Source organism: Oncorhynchus kisutch, linkage group LG17, assembly GCF_002021735.2.
Source record: "Oncorhynchus kisutch isolate 150728-3 linkage group LG17, Okis_V2, whole genome shotgun sequence".
NCBI classification, from domain to species: Eukaryota; Metazoa; Chordata; class Actinopteri; order Salmoniformes; family Salmonidae; genus Oncorhynchus; species Oncorhynchus kisutch.
The window spans coordinates 88523351-88538458 of NC_034190.2; the positions used below are offsets into that span (position 1 = coordinate 88523351).

Consider the following 15108-nt stretch of genomic DNA (forward strand, 5'->3'; position numbering starts at 1 on the left):
CCTGTGTTCTCGTCACTCTCTCCCTCCCTCTGTCCCTGTGTCTCTCACTCTGTCTCTCTCCCCCTCTGTCCCTGTCTTCTCTCACTCTGTCTCTCCCTCCCTCTGTCCCTGTGTTCTCTCACTCTGTCTCTCCCTCCCTCTGTCCTGTGTTCTCTCACTCTGTCTCTCTCTCTCTGTCCCTGTGTTCTCTCACTCTCTCCCTCCTCTGTCCCTGTGTTCTCTCACTCTGTCTTCTCTCCCCTTTGTCCCTGTGTTCTCTCACTCTGTCTCTCTCTCCCTCTGTCCCTGTTCTCTCACTCTGTCTCTCTCTCCCTCTGTCCTGTGTTCTCTCACTCTTTCTCTCTGCTCTCCCTCTGTCCCTGTGTTCTCTCACTCTGATCTCTCCCTACCCTCTGTCCCTGTGTTCTCTCACTCGTGTCTCTCTCTCCTCTGTCCCATGTGTTCTCTCACTCTGTCTCTCCCTCCCTCTGTCCCTGTGTTCTCTCACTCTCTCTCCCTCCCTCCCTCTGTCCCTGTGTTCTCTCACTCTGTCTCTCTCTCCCTCTGTCCCTGTGTTCTCTCACTCTGTCTCTCTCTCCCTCTGTCCCTGTGTTCTCTCACTCTGTCTCTCTCTCCCTCTGTCCCTGTGTTCTCTCACTCTGTCTCTCTCCCTCTGTCCCTGTGTTCTCTCACTCTGTCTCTCTCTCCCTCTGTCCCTGTGTTCTCTCACTCTGTCTCTCCCTCCCTCTGTCCCTGTGTTCTCTCACTCTGTCTCTCTCTCCCTCTGTCCCTGTGTTCTCTCACTCTGTCTCTCCCTCCCTCTGTCCCTGTGTTCTCTCACTCTGTCTCTCTCTCCCTCTGTCCCTGTGTTCTCTCACTCTCTCTCTCTCTCCCTGTGTTCTCTCACTCTGTCTCTCTCTCCCTCTGTCCCTGTGTTCTCTCACTCTGTCTCTCTCCCTCTGTCCCTGTGTTCTCTCACTCTGTCTCTCTCTCCCTCTGTCCCTGTGTTCTCTCACTCTCTCTCCTCCCTCTGTCCCTGTGTTCTCTCACTCTGTCTCTCCCTCCCTCTGTCCCTGTGTTCTCTCACTCTCTCCCTCCCTCTGTCCCTGTGTTCTCTCACTCTGTCTCTCCCTCCCTCTGTCCCTGTGTTCTCTCACTCTGTCTCTCTCTCCTCTGTCCCTGTGTTCTCTCACTCTGTCTCTCCTCCCTCTGTCCCTGTGTTCTCTCACTCTGTCTCTCCCTCCCTCTGTCCCTGTGTTCTCTCACTCTGTCTCTCCCTCCTCTGTCCCTGTGTTCTCTCACTCTGTCTCTCTCTCCCTCTGTCCCTGTGTTCTCTCACTCTCTCTCTCTCCCTCTGTCCCTGTGTTCTCTCACTCTCTCTCTCCCTCTGTCCCTGTGTTCTCTCACTCTGTCTCTCCCTCCCTCTGTCCCTGTGTCTCTCACTCTCTCCCTCCCTCTGTCCCTGTGTTCTCTCACTCTCTCCTCCCTCTGTCCCTGTGTTCTCTCACTCTGTCTCTCTCCCCTCTGTCCCTGTGTTCTCTCACTCTGTCTCTCCTCCCTCTGTCCCTGTGTTCTCTCACTCTGTCTCTCCCTCCCTCTGTCCCTGTGTTCTCTCACTCTGTCTCTCTCTCTCTGTCCCTGTGTTCTCTCACTCTCTCCCTCCCTCTGTCCCTGTGTTCTCTCACTCTGTCTCTCTCTCCCTCTGTCCCTGTGTTCTCTCACTCTGTCTCTCTCTCCCTCTGTCCCTGTGTTCTCTCACTCTGTCTCTCTCTCCCTCTGTCCCTGTGTTCTCTCACTCTTCTCTCTCTCTCCCTCTGTCCCTGTGTTCTCTCACTCTGTCTCTCCCTCCCTCTGTCCCTGTGTTCTCTCACTCTGTCTCTCTCTCCCTCTGTCCCTGTGTTCTCTCACTCTGTCTCTCCCTCCTCTGTCCCTGTGTTCTCTCACTCTGTCTCTCCTCTCCCTCTGTCCCTGTGTTCTCTCACTCTCTCTCTCCCTCTGTCCCTGTGTTCTCTCACTCTGTCTCTCCCTCCCTCTGTCCCTGTGTTCTCTCACTCTGTCTCTCTCCCTCTGTCCCTGTGTTCTCTCACTCTGTCTCTCCCTCCCTCTGTCCCTGTGTTCTCTCACTCTGTCTCTCCTCCCTCTGTCCCTGTGTTCTCTCACTCTGTCTCTCCCTCCCTCTGTCCCTGTGTTCTCTCACTCTGTCTCTCCCTCCCTCTGTCCCTGTGTTCTCTCACTCTGTCTCTCCTCCCTCTGTCCCTGTGTTCTCTCACTCTGTCTCTCTCTCTCTGTCCCTGTGTTCTCTCACTCTCTCCTCCCTCTGTCCCTGTGTTCTCTCACTCTGTCTCTTCTCCCTCTGTCCCTGTGTTCTCTCACTCTGTCTCTCTCTCCCTCTGTCCCTGTGTTCTCTCACTCTGTCTCTCTCTCCCTCTGTCCCTGTGTTCTCTCACTCTTTCTCTCTCTCCCTCTGTCCCTGTGTTCTCTCACTCTGTCTCTCCCTCCCTCTGTCCCTGTGTTCTCTCACTCTGTCTCTCTCTCCTCTGTCCCTGTGTTCTCTCACTCTGTCTCTCCCTCCCTCTGTCCCTGTGTTCTCTCACTCTCTCTCCCTCCCTCCCTCTGTCCCTGTGTTCTCTCACTCTGTCTCTCTCTCTCCTCTGTCCCTGTGTTCTCTCACTCTGTCTCTCTGTCCCTCTGTCCCTGTGTTCTCTCACTCTGTCTCTCTCTCCCTCTGTCCCTGTGTTCTCTCACTCTGTCTCTCTCTCCCTCTGTCCCTGTGTTCTCTCACTCTGTCTCTCTCTCCCTCTGTCCCTGTGTTCTCTCACTCTGTCTCTCCCTCTGTCCCTGTGTTCTCTCACTCTGTCTCTCTCTCCCCCTCTGTCCCTGTGTTCTCTCACTCTGTCTCTCTCCCCTCTGTCCCTGTGTTCTCTCCCTCTGTCTCTCTCTCCCTCTATCCCTGTGTTCTCTCACTCTGTCTCTCTCTCCCTCTGTCCCTATGTTCTCTCACTCTGTCTCTCTCTCCCTCTGTCCATGTGATCTCTCACTCTGTCTCTCTCTCCCTCTGTCCCTGTGTTCTCTCACTCTCTCTCTCTCCCTGTGTTCTCTCACTCTGTCTCTCTCTCCCTCTGTCCCTATGTTCTCTCACTCTGTCTCTCTCCCTCTGTCCCTGTGTTCTCTCACTCTGTCTCTCCCTCCCTCTGTCCCTGTGTTCTCTCACTCTGTCTCTCCCTCCCTCTGTCCCTGTGTTCTCTCACTCTGTCTCTCCTCCATCTGTCCCTGTGTTCTCTCACTCTGTCTCTCTCTCCCTCTGTCCCTGTGTTCTCTCACTCTCTCTCTCCCTCTGTCCCTGTGTTCTTTCACTCTCTCTCTCCCTCTGTCCCTGTGTTCTCTCACTCTGTCTCGCCCTCCCTCTGTCCCTGTGTACTCTCACTCTCTCCCTCCCTCTGTCCCTGTGTTCTCTCACTCTCTCCCTCCCTCTGTCCCTGTGTTCTCTCACTCTGTCTCTCTCCCCCTCTGTCCCTGTGTTCTCTCACTCTGTCTCTCCCTCCCTCTGTCCCTGTGTTCTCTCACTCTGTCTCTCCCTCCCTCTGTCCCTGTCTTCTCTCACTCTGTCTCTCTCTCTCTGTCCCTGTGTTCTCTCACTCTCTCCCTCCCTCTGTCCCTGTGTTCTCTCACTCTGTCTCTCTCCCTCTGTCCCTGTGTTCTCTCACTCTGTCTCTCTCTCCCTCTGTCCCTGTGTTCTCTCACTCTGTCTCTCTCTCCCTCTGTCCCTGTGTTCTCTCACTCTGTCTCTCTCTCCCTCTGTCCCTGTGTTCTCTCACTCTTTCTCTCTCTCTCCCTCTGTCCCTGTGTTCTCTCACTCTGTCTCTCCCTCCCTCTGTCCCTGTGTTCTCTCACTCTGTCTCTCTCTCCCTCTGTCCCTGTGTTCTCTCACTCTGTCTCCCTCCCTCTGTCCCTGTGTTCTCTCACTTCTCTCTCCTCCCTCTGTCCCTGTGTTCTCTCACTCTGTCTCTCTCTCCTCTGTCCCTGTGTTCTCTCACTCTCTCCCTCTCTCTCCCTCTGTCCCTGTGTTCTCTCACTCTGTCTCTCTCTCCCTCTGTCCCTGTGTTCTCTCACTCTGTCTCTCTCTCCCTCTGTCCCTGTGTTCTCTCACTCTGTCTCTCCCTCTGTCCCTGTGTTCTCTCACTCTGTCTCTCTCTCCCCTCTGTCCCTGTGTTCTCTCACTCTGTCTCTCTCCCCTCTGTCCCTGTGTTCTCTCACTCTGTCTCTCTCTCCCTCTGTCCCTGTGTTCTCTCACTCTGTCTCTCCCTCCCTCTGTCCCTGTGTTCTCTCACTCTGTCTCTCCCTCCCTCTGTCCCTGTGTTCTCTCACTCTGTCTCTCTCTCCCTCTGTCCCTGTGTTCTCACTCTCTCTCTCTCCCTGTGTTCTCTCACTCTGTCTCTCTCTCCCTCTGTCCCTGTGTCTCTCACTCTGTCTCTCTCCCTCTGTCCCTGTGTTCTCTCACTCTGTCTCTCTCCCTCTGTCCCTGTGTTCTCTCACTCTCTCTCTCTCCCCCTGTCCCTGTGTTCTCTCACTCTGTCTCTCCCTCCCTCTGTCCCTGTGTTCTCTCACTCTCTCCCTCCTTCTGTCCCTGTGTTCTCTCACTCTGTCTCTCCCTCCTCTGTCCCTGTGTTCTCTCACTCTGTCTCTCTCCCCTCTGTCCCTGTGTTCTCTCACTCTCTCCCTCCCTCTGTCCCTGTGTTCTCTCACTCTGTCTCTCCTCCCTCTGTCCCTGTGTTCTCTCACTCTGTCTCTCTCTCCCTCTGTCCCTGTGTTCTCTCACTCTCTCTCTCTCCCTCTGTCCCTGTGTTCTCTCACTCTGTCTCTCTCTCCCTCTGTCCCTGTGTTCTCTCACTCTCTCCCTCCCTCTGTCCCTGTGTTCTCTCACTCTGTCTCTCTCTCCTCTGTCCCTGTGTTCTCTCACTCTGTCTCTCTCTCCCTGTGTTCTCTCATTCTGTCTCTCCCTCCCTCTGTCCCTGTGTTCTCTCACTCTGTCTCTCCCTCCCTCTGTCCCTGTGTTCTCTCACTCTGTCTCTCCTCCCTCTGTCCCTGTGTTCTCTCACTCTGTCTCTCTCTCCCTCTGTCCCTGTGTTCTCTCACTCTGTCTCTCTCTCCCCTCTGTCCCTGTGTTCTCTCACTCTGTCTCTCTCTCCCTCTGTCCCTGTGTTCTCTCACTCTGTCTCTCTCTCCCTCTGTCCCTGTGTTCTCTCACTCTCTCTCTCTCCCTCTGTCCCTGTGTTCTCTCACTCTATCTCTCTCTCCCTCTGTCCCTGTGTTCTCTCACTCTCTCCCTCCCTCTGTCCCTGTGTTCTCTCACTCTGTCTCTCCCTCCCTCTGTCCCTGTGTTCTCTCACTCTGTCTCTCCCTCCTCTGTCCCTGTGTTCTCTCACTCTGTCTCTCCCTCCCTCTGTCCCTGTGTTCTCTCACTCTCTCTCTCCCCTCTGTCCCTGTGTTCTCTCACTCTGTCTCTCCCTCCCTCTGTCCCTGTGTTCTCTCACTCTGTCTCTCCCTCCCTCTGTCCCTGTGTTCTCTCACTCTCTCTCCTCCCTCCCTCTGTCCCTGTGTTCTCTCACTCTGTCTCTCTCCCCTCTGTCCCTGTGTTCTCTCACTCTGTCTCTCTAACCCCTCTGTCCCTGTGTTCTCTCACTCTGTCTCTCCCTCCCTCTGTCCCTGTGTTCTCTCACTCTGTCTCTCCTCCCTCTGTCCCTGTGTTCTCTCACTCTGTCTCTCTCTCCCTCTGTCCCTGTGTTCTCTCACTCTGTCTCTCTCTCCTCTGTCCCTGTGTTCTCTCACTCTGTCTCTCTCTCCCTCTGTCCCTGTGTTCTCTCACTCTGTCTCTCTCTCCCTCTGTCCCTGTGTCTCTCACTCTGTCTCTCCCTCCTCTGTCCCTGTGTTCTCTCACTCTGTCTCTCTCCCTCTGTCCTGTGTCTCTCACTCTGTCTCTCTCTCCTCTGTCCCTGTGTCTCTCACTCTGTCTCTCTCTCGCCTGTCCTGTGTCTTCACTCTCTCTCTCCCTCTCCTGTTCTCTCTCACTACTGTCCTCTCTCTCCCTCTGTCCCTGTGTTCTCTCACTCTGTCTCTCTCTCCTCTGTCCCTGTGTCTCTCACTCTGTCTCTCCTCCCCTCTGTCCCTGTGTTCTCTCACTCTGTCTCTCCCTCCCTCTGTCCCTGTGTTCTCTCACTCTGTCTCTCCCTCCATCTGTCCCTGTGTTCTCTCACTCTGTCTCTCTCTCCCTCTGTCCCTGTGTTCTCTCACTCTCTCTCTCTCCCTCTGTCCCTGTGTTCTCTCACTCTCTCTCTCCCTCTGTCCCTGTGTTCTCTCACTCTGTCTCTCCCTCCCTCTGTCCCTGTGTTCTCTCACTCTCTCCCTCCCTCTGTCCCTGTGTTCTCTCACTCTCTCCCTCCCTCTGTCCCTGTGTTCTCTCACTCTGTCTCTTCCCCCTCTGTCCCTGTGTTCTCTCACTCTGTCTCTCCCTCCCTCTGTCCCTGTGTTCTCTCACTCTGTCTCTCCCTCCCTCTGTCCCTGTGTTCTCTCACTCTGTCTCTCTCTCTCTGTCCCTGTGTTCTCTCACTCTCTCCCTCCCTCTGTCCCTGTGTTCTCTCACTCTGTCTCTCCTCCCTCTGTCCCTGTGTTCTCTCACTCTGTCTCTCTCTCCCTCTGTCCCTGTGTTCTCTCACTCTGTCTCTCTCTCCCTCTGTCCCTGTGTTCTCTCACTCTTCTCTCTCTCTCCCTCTGTCCCTGTGTTCTCTCACTCTGTCTCTCCCTCCTCTGTCCCTGTGTTCTCTCACTCTGTCTCTCTCTCCCTCTGTCCCTGTGTTCTCTCACTCTGTCTCTCTCTCCCTCTGTCCCTGTGTTCTCTCACTCTGTCTCTCTCCCTCTGTCCCTGTGTTCTCTCACTCTGTCTCTCCCTCTGTCCCTGTGTTCTCTCACTCTGTCTCTCTCTCCCTCTGTCCCTGTGTTCTCTCACTCTGTCTCTCTCTCCCTCTGTCCCTGTGTTCTCTCACTCTGTCTCTCCTCTCCCTCTGTCCCTGTGTTCTCTCACTCTGTCTCTCCCTCCCTCTGTCCCTGTGTTCTCTCACTCTGTCTCTCCCTCCCTCTGTCCCTGTGTTCTCTCACTCTGTCTCTCCCTCCCTCTGTCCCTGTGTTCTCTCACTCTCTCTCCCTCTCTCCCTCTGTCCCTGTGTTCTCTCACTCTGTCTCTCTCTCCCTCTGTCCCTGTGTTCTCTCACTCTGTCTCTCTCTCCCTCTGTCCCTGTGTTCTCTCACTCTGTCTCTCTCTCCCTCTGTCCCTGTGTTCTCTCACTCTGTCTCTCTCTCCCTCTGTCCCTGTGTTCTCTCACTCTGTCTCTCTCTGTCCCCTCTCCTCTGTCTCTCCCTCTGTCCCTGTGTTCTCTCACTCTGTCTCTCTCTCCCCTCTGTCCCTGTGTTCTCTCACTCTGTCTCTCTCCCCCTCTGTCCCTGTGTTCTCTCCCTCTGTCTCTCTCTCCCTCTATCCCTGTGTTCTCTCACTCTGTCTCTCTCTCCCTCTGTCCCTATGTTCTCTCACTCTGTCTCTCTCTCCCTCTGTCCCTGTGTTCTCTCACTCTGTCTCTCTCTCCCTCTGTCCCTGTGTTCTCTCACTCTCTCTCTCTCCCTGTGTTCTCTCACTCTGTCTCTCTCTCCCTCTGTCCCTATGTTCTCTCACTCTGTCTCTCTCCCTCTGTCCCTGTGTTCTCTCACTCTGTCTCTCCCTCCCTCTGTCCCTGTGTTCTCTCACTCTGTCTCTCCCTCCCTCTGTCCCTGTGTCTCTCACTCGGCTCTCCCTCCATCTGTCCCTGTGTTCTCTCACTCTGTACTCTCTCTCCCTCTTGTCCCAGTGGTCTCTCACTTCTCGTCCTCTCTCGGGTCCCTCTGTCCCTGTGTTTCTTTCACTCTCTCTCTCCCATCTGTCCCTGTGTTCTCTCACTCTGTCCCTCGCCCTCCCTCTGTCCCTGTGTACTCTCACTCTCTCCCTCCCTCTGTCCCTGTGTTTCTCTCACTCTCTCCCTCCCTCTGTCCCTGTGTTCTCTCACTCTGTCTCTCTCCCCCTCTGTCCCTGTGTTCTCTCACTCTGTCTCTCCCTCCCTCTGTCCCTGTGTTCTCATCACTCTGTCTCTCCCTCCCTCTGTCCCTGTCTTCTCTCACTCTGTCTCTCTCTCTGTCCCTGTGTTCTCTCACTCTCTCCCTCCCTCCCTCTGTCCCTGTGTTCTCTCACTCTCTCCCTCCCTCTGTCCCTGTGTTCTCTCACTCTGTCTCTCTCTCCCTCTGTCCCTGTGTTCTCTCACTCTGTCTCTCTCTCCCTCTGTCCCTGTGTTCTCTCACTCGTCTCTCTCTCCTCTGTCCCTGTGTTCTCTCACTCTTTCTCTCTCTCTCCCTCTGTCCCTGTGTTCTCTCACCTCTGTCTCTCCCCTCCCTCTGTCCCTGTGTTTCTCTCACTCTGTCTCTCTCTCTCCCTCTGTCCCTGTGTTCTCTCACTCTGTCCTCTCCCTCCCTCTGTCCCTGTGTTCTCTCACTCTCTCTCCCTCCCCTCTGTCCCTGTGTTCTCTCACTCTGTCTCTCTCTCCCTCTGTCCCCTGTGTTCGTCTCCCTCTCTCCTTCTCTCTCCCTCTGTCCCTGTGTTCTCTCACCTCTGTCTCTCTCTCCCTCTGTCCCTGTGTTCTCTCACTCTGTCTCTCTCTCCCTCTGTCCCTGTGTTCTCTCACTCGGTCTCTCCCCTCTGTCCCTGTGTTCTCTCACTCTGTCTCTCTCTCCCCCTCTGTCCCTGTGTTCTCTCACTCTGTCTCTCTCCCCCTCTGTCCCTGTGTTCTCTCACTCTGTCTCTCTCTCCCTCTGTCCCTGTGTTCTCTCCACTCCTGTCTCTCCCTCCCTCTGGTCCCTGTGTTCTCTCACTCTGTCTCTCTCTCCCGTCTGTCCCTGTGTTCTCTCACTCTGTCTCTCCCTCCCTCTGTCCATGTGATCTCTCACTCTGTCTCTCTCTCCCTCTGTCCCTGTGTTCTCTCACTCTCTCTCTCTCCCTGTGTTCTCTCACTCTGTCTCTCTCTCCCTCTGTCCCTATGTTCTCTCACTCTGTCTCTCTCCCTCTGTCCCTGTGTTCTCTCACTCTGTCTCTCTCTCCCTCTGTCCCTGTGTTCTCTCACTCTCTCTCTCTCCCCCTGTCCCTGTGTTCTCTCACTCTGTCTCTCCTCCACTCTGTCCCTGTTTTCTCTCACTCTCTCCCTCCTTCTGTCCCCTGTGTTCTCTCACTCTGTCTCTCCCTCCCTCTGTCCCTGTGTTCTCTCACTCTGTCTCTCTCTCCTGCTGTCCCTGTGTTCTCTCACTCTGTCTCTCCCTCCCTCTGTCCCTGTGTTCTCTCACTCTGTCTCTCCCTCCCTCTGTCCCTGTGTTCTCTCACTCTGTCTCTCCCTCCCTCTGTCCCTGTGTTCTCTCACTCTGCTCTCTCCCTCCATCTGTCCCAGTGTTCTCTCACTCTGTCTCTCTCTCCCTCTGTCCCTGTGTTCTCTCACTCTCTCTCTCTCCCTCTGTCCCTGTGTTCTTCACTCTCTCTCTCCCTCTGTCCCTGTGTTCTCTCACTCTGTCTCGCCCTCCCTCTGTCCCTGTGTACTCTCACTCTCTCCCTCCCTCTGTCCCTGTGTTCTCTCACTCTCTCCCGCCCTCTGTCCCTGTGTTCTCTCACTCTGTCTCTCTCCCCCTCTGTCCTGTCTTCTCTCACTCTGTCTCTCCCTCCCTCTGTCCCTGTGTTCTCTCACTCTGTCTCTCCCTCCCTCTGTCCCTGTGTTCTCTCACTCTGTCTCTCTCTCTCTGTCCCTGTGTTCTCTCACTCTCTCCCTCCCCTGTCCCTGTGTTCTCTCACTCTGTCTCTCTCTCCCTCTGTCCCTGTGTTCTCTCACTCTGTCTCTCTCTCCCTCTGTCCCTGTGTTCTCTCACTCTGTCTCTCTCTCCCTCTGTCCCTGTGTTCTCTCACTCTTTCTCTCTCTCTCCCTCTGTCCCTGTGTTCTCTCACTCTGTCTCTCCCTCCCTCTGTCCCTGTGTTCTCTCACTCTGTCTCTCTCTCCCTCTGTCCCTGTGTTCTCTCACTCTGTCTCTCCCTCCCTCTGTCCCTGTGTTCTCTCACTCTCTCTCCCTCCCTCCCTCTGTCCCTGTGTTCTCTCACTCTGTCTCTCTCTCCCTCTGTCCCTGTGTTCTCTCACTCTGTCTCCTCTGTCCCTCTGTCCCTGTGTTCTCTCACTCTGTCTCTCTCTCCCTCTGTCCCTGTGTTCTCTCACTCTGTCTCTCTGTCCCTCTGTCCCTGTGTTCTCTCACTCTGTCTCTCTCTCCTTGTCCCTGTGTTCTCTCACTCTGTCTCTCCCTCTGTCCCTGTGTTCTCTCACTCTGTCTCTCTCTCCCCCTCTGTCCCTGTGTTCTCTCACTCTGTCTCTCTCCCCCTCTGTCCCTGTGCTTCTCTCCCTCTGTCTCTCTCTTCCCTCTATCCCTGTGTTCTCTCACTCTGTCTCTCTCTCCCTCTGTCCCTATGTTCTCTCACTCTGGTCTCTCTCTCCCTCTGTCCATGTGATCTCTCACTCTGTCTCTCTCTCCCCTCTGTCCCTGTGTTCTCTCACTCTCTCTCTCTCCCTGTGTTCTCTCACTCTGTCTCTCTCTCCCTCTGTTCCCTATGTTCTCTCACTCTGTCTCTCTCCCTCTGTCCCTGTGTTCTCTCACTCTGTCTCTTCCCTCCCTCTGTCCCCTGTGTTCTCTCACTCTGTCTCTCCCTCCCTCTGTCCCTGTGTTCTCTCACTCTGTCTCTCCCTCCATCTGTCCCTGTGTTCTCTCACTCTGTCTCTCCTCCCTCTGTCCCTGTGTTCTCTCACTCTCTCTCTCCCTCTGTCCCTGTGTTTTTCACTCTCTCTCTCTCCCTCTGTTCCCTTGTTCTTCCCCTCACTCTGTCTCGCCCTCCCTCTGTCCCTGTGTACTCTCACTCTCTCCCTCCCTCTGTCCCTGTGTTCTCTCAACTCTCTCCCTCCCTCTGTCCCCTGTGTTCTCTCACTCTGTCTCTCCTCCCCCTCTGTCCCTGTGTTCTCTCACTCTGTCCTCTCCCTCCCTCTGTCCCTGTGTTCTCTCACTCTGTCTCTCGCTCCCTCTGTCCCTGTCTTCTCTCACTCTGTCTCTCTCTCTCTGTCCCTGTGTTCTCTCACTCTCTCCCTCCCTCTGTCCCTGTGTTCTCTCACTCTGTCTCTCTCTCCCTCTGTCCCTGTGTTCTCTCACTCTGTCTCTCTCTCTCCCTCTGGTCCCTGTGTTCTCTCACTCTGTTCTCTCTCCCTCTATCCCTGTGTTCTCTCACTCTGTCTCTCTCTCCCTCTGTCCCTGTGTTCTCTCACTCTTTCTCTCTCCTCTCCCTCTAGTCCCTGTTTCTCTCACTCTGTCTCTCCCTCCCTCTGTCCCTGTGTTCTCTCACTCTGTCTCTCTCTCCCTCTGTCCCTGTGTTCTCTCACTCTGTCTCTCCCTCCCTCTGTCCCTGTGTTCTCTCACTCTCTCTCTCCCTCCCTCTGTCCCTGTGTTCTCTCACTCTGTCTCTCTCTTCCCTCTGTCCCTGTGTTCTCTCACTCTCTCCCTCTCTCTCCCTCTGTCCCTGTGTTCTCTCACTCTGTCTCTCTCTCCCCTCTGTCCCTGTGTTTCTCACTCTGTCTCTCTCTCCCTCTGTCCCTGTGTTCTCTCACTCTGTCTCTCCTCTGTCCCTGTGTTCTCTCACTCTGTCTCTCTCTCCCCCTCTGTCCCTGTGTTCTCTCACTCTGTCTCTCTCCCCCTCTGTCCCTGTGTTCTCTCACTCTGTCTCTCTCTCCCTCTGTCCCTGTGTTCTCTCACTCTGTCTCTCCCTCCCTCTGTCCCTGTGTTCTCTCACTCTGTCTCTCTCTCCCTCTGTCCCTGTGTTCTCTCACTCTGTCTTCTCCCTCCCTCTGTCCATGTGATCTCTCACTCTGTCTCTCTCTCCCTCTGTCCCTGTGTTCTCTCACTCTCTCTCTCTCCCTGTGTTCTCTCACTCTGTCTCTCTCTCCCTCTGTCCCTATGTTCTCTCACTCTGTCTCTCTCCCTCTGTCCCTGTGTTCTCTCACTCTGTCTCTCTCTCCCTCTGTCCCTGTGTTCTCTCACTCTCTCCCTCTCTCTCCCTCTGTCCCTGTGTTCTCTCACTCTGTCTCTCTCTCCCTCTGTCCCTGTGTTCTCTCACTCTGTCTCTCTCTCCCTCTGTCCCTGTGTTCTCTCACTCTGTCTCTCCCTCTGTCCCTGTGTTCTCTCACTCTGTCTCTCTCTCCCCCTCTGTCCCTGTGTTCTCTCACTCTGTCTCTCTCCCCCTCTGTCCCTGTGTTCTCTCACTCTGTCTCTCTCTCCCTCTGTCCCTGTGTTCTCTCACTCTGTCTCTCCCTCCCTCTGTCCCTGTGTTCTCTCACTCTCTCTCCCTCCCTCTGTCCCTGTGTTCTCTCACTCTGTCTCTCTCTCCCTCTGTCCCTGTGTTCTCTCACTCTCTCCCTCTCTCTCCCTCTGTCCCTGTGTTCTCTCACTCTGTCTCTCTCTCCCTCTGTCCCTGTGTTCTCTCACTCTGTCTCTCTCTCCCTCTGTCCCTGTGTTCTCTCACTCTGTCTCTCCCTCTGTCCCTGTGTTCTCTCACTCTGTCTCTCTCTCCCCCTCTGTCCCTGTGTTCTCTCACTCTGTCTCTCTCCCCCTCTGTCCCTGTGTTCTCTCACTCTGTCTCTCTCTCCCTCTGTCCCTGTGTTCTCTCACTCTGTCTCTCCCTCCCTCTGTCCCTGTGTTCTCTCACTCTGTCTCTCTCTCCCTCTGTCCCTGTGTTCTCTCACTCTGTCTCTCCCTCCCTCTGTCCATGTGATCTCTCACTCTGTCTCTCTCTCCCTCTGTCCCTGTGTTCTCTCACTCTCTCTCTCTCCCTGTGTTCTCTCACTCTGTCTCTCTCTCCCTCTGTCCCTATGTTCTCTCACTCTGTCTCTCTCCCTCTGTCCCTGTGTTCTCTCACTCTGTCTCTCTCTCCCTCTGTCCCTGTGTTCTCTCACTCTCTCCCTCTCTCTCCCTCTGTCCCTGTGTTCTCTCACTCTGTCTCTCTCTCCCTCTGTCCCTGTGTTCTCTCACTCTGTCTCTCTCTCCCTCTGTCCCTGTGTTCTCTCACTCTGTCTCTCCCTCTGTCCCTGTGTTCTCTCACTCTGTCTCTCTCTCCCCCTCTGTCCCTGTGTTCTCTCACTCTGTCTCTCTCCCCCTCTGTCCCTGTGTTCTCTCACTCTGTCTCTCTCTCCCTCTGTCCCTGTGTTCTCTCACTCTGTCTCTCCCTCCCTCTGTCCCTGTGTTCTCTCACTCTGTCTCTCTCTCCCTCTGTCCCTGTGTTCTCTCACTCTGTCTCTCCCTCCCTCTGTCCATGTGATCTCTCACTCTGTCTCTCTCTCCCTCTGTCCCTGTGTTCTCTCACTCTCTCTCTCTCCCTGTGTTCTCTCACTCTGTCTCTCTCTCCCTCTGTCCCTATGTTCTCTCACTCTGTCTCTCTCCCTCTGTCCCTGTGTTCTCTCACTCTGTCTCTCTCTCCCTCTGTCCCTGTGTTCTCTCACTCTCTCTCTCTCCCCCTAGCCCTGTGTTCTCTCACTCTGTCTCTCCCTCACTCTGTCCCTGTGTTCTCTCACTCTCTCCCTCCTTCTGTCCCTGTGTTCTCTCACTCTGTCTCTCCCTCCCTCTGCCCCTGTGTTCTCTCACTCTGTCTCTCTCCCCCTCTGTCCCTGTGTTCTCTCACTCTCTCCCTCCCTCTGTCCCTGTGTTCTCTCACTCTGTCTCTCTCTCCCTCTGTCCCTGTGTTCTCTCACTCTGTCTCTCTCTCCCTCTGTCCCTGTGTTCTCTCACTCTCTCTCTCCCTCTGTCCCTGTGTTCTCTCACTCTGTCTCTCTCTCCCTCTGTCCCTGTGTTCTCTCACTCTCTCCCTCCCTCTGTCCCTGTGTTCTCTCACTCTGTCTCTCTCTCCTGCTGTCCCTGTGTTCTCTCACTCTGTCTCTCTCTCCCTGTGTTCTCTCATTCTGTCTCTCCCTCCCTCTGGCCCTGTGTTCTCTCACTCTGTCTCTCCCTCCCTCTGTCCCTGTGTTCTCTCACTCTGTCTCTCCCTCCCTCTGTCCCTGTGTTCTCTCACTCTGTCTCTCTCTCCCTCTGTCCCTGTGTTCTCTCACTCTGTCTCTCTCCCCCTCTGTCCCTGTGTTCTCTCACTCTGTCTCTCTCTCCCTCTGTCCCTGTGTTCTCTCACTCTATCTCTCTCTCCCTCTGTCCCTGTGTTCTCTCACTCTCTCTCTCTCCCTCTGTCCCTGTGTTCTCTCACTCTATCTCTCTCTCCCTCTGTCCCTGTGTTCTCTCACTCTCTCCCTCCCTCTGTCCCTGTGTTCTCTCACTCTGTCTCTCCCTCCCTCTGTCCCTGTGTTCTCTCACTCTGTCTCTCCCTCCCTCTGTCCCTGTGTTCTCTCACTCTGTCTCTCTCTCCCTCTGTCCCTGTGTTCTCTCACTCTATCTTTCTCTCCCTCTGTCCCTGTGTTCTCTCACTCTCTCTCTCTCCCTCTGTCCCTGTGTTCTCTCACTCTATCTCTCTCTCCCTCTGTCCCTGTGTTCTCTCACTCTCTCCCTCCCTCTGTCCCTGTGTTCTCTCACTCTGTCTCTCCCTCCCTCTGTCCCTGTGTTCTCTCACTCTGTCTCTCTCCCCCTCTGTCCCTGTGTTCTCTCACTCTGTCTCTCCCTCCCTCTGTCCCTGTGTTCTCTCACTCTGTCTCTCTCTCCCTCTGTCCCTGTGTTCTCTCACTCTGTCTCTCTCTCCCTCTGTCCCTGTGTTCTCTCACTCTCTCTCTCTCCCTCTGTCCCTGTGTTCTCTCACTCTGTCTCTCCCTCCCTCTGTCCCTGCTCTCTCACTCTCTCCCTCCCTCTGTCCCTGTGTTCTCTCACTCTGTCTCTCTCCCCCTCTGTCCCTGTGTTCTCTCACTCTGTCTCTCCCTCCCTCTGTCCCTGTGTTCTCTCACTCTGTCTCTCTCTCCCTCTGTCCCTGTGTTCTCTCACTCTGTCTTTCTCTCATGTCTTTCTGCCCTACAG

The 15108-nt window shown here is 55.0% G+C and overlaps 1 protein-coding gene across 1 annotated transcript in view; it reads left to right on the forward strand.

Moving 5' to 3' along the window:
• Window positions 1-15108, forward strand: part of LOC109882993 (isocitrate dehydrogenase [NAD] subunit gamma, mitochondrial-like) — a 66914-nt gene that overhangs the window by 29166 nt on the left and 22640 nt on the right. The gene's annotated exons all lie outside the window — the stretch shown is intronic.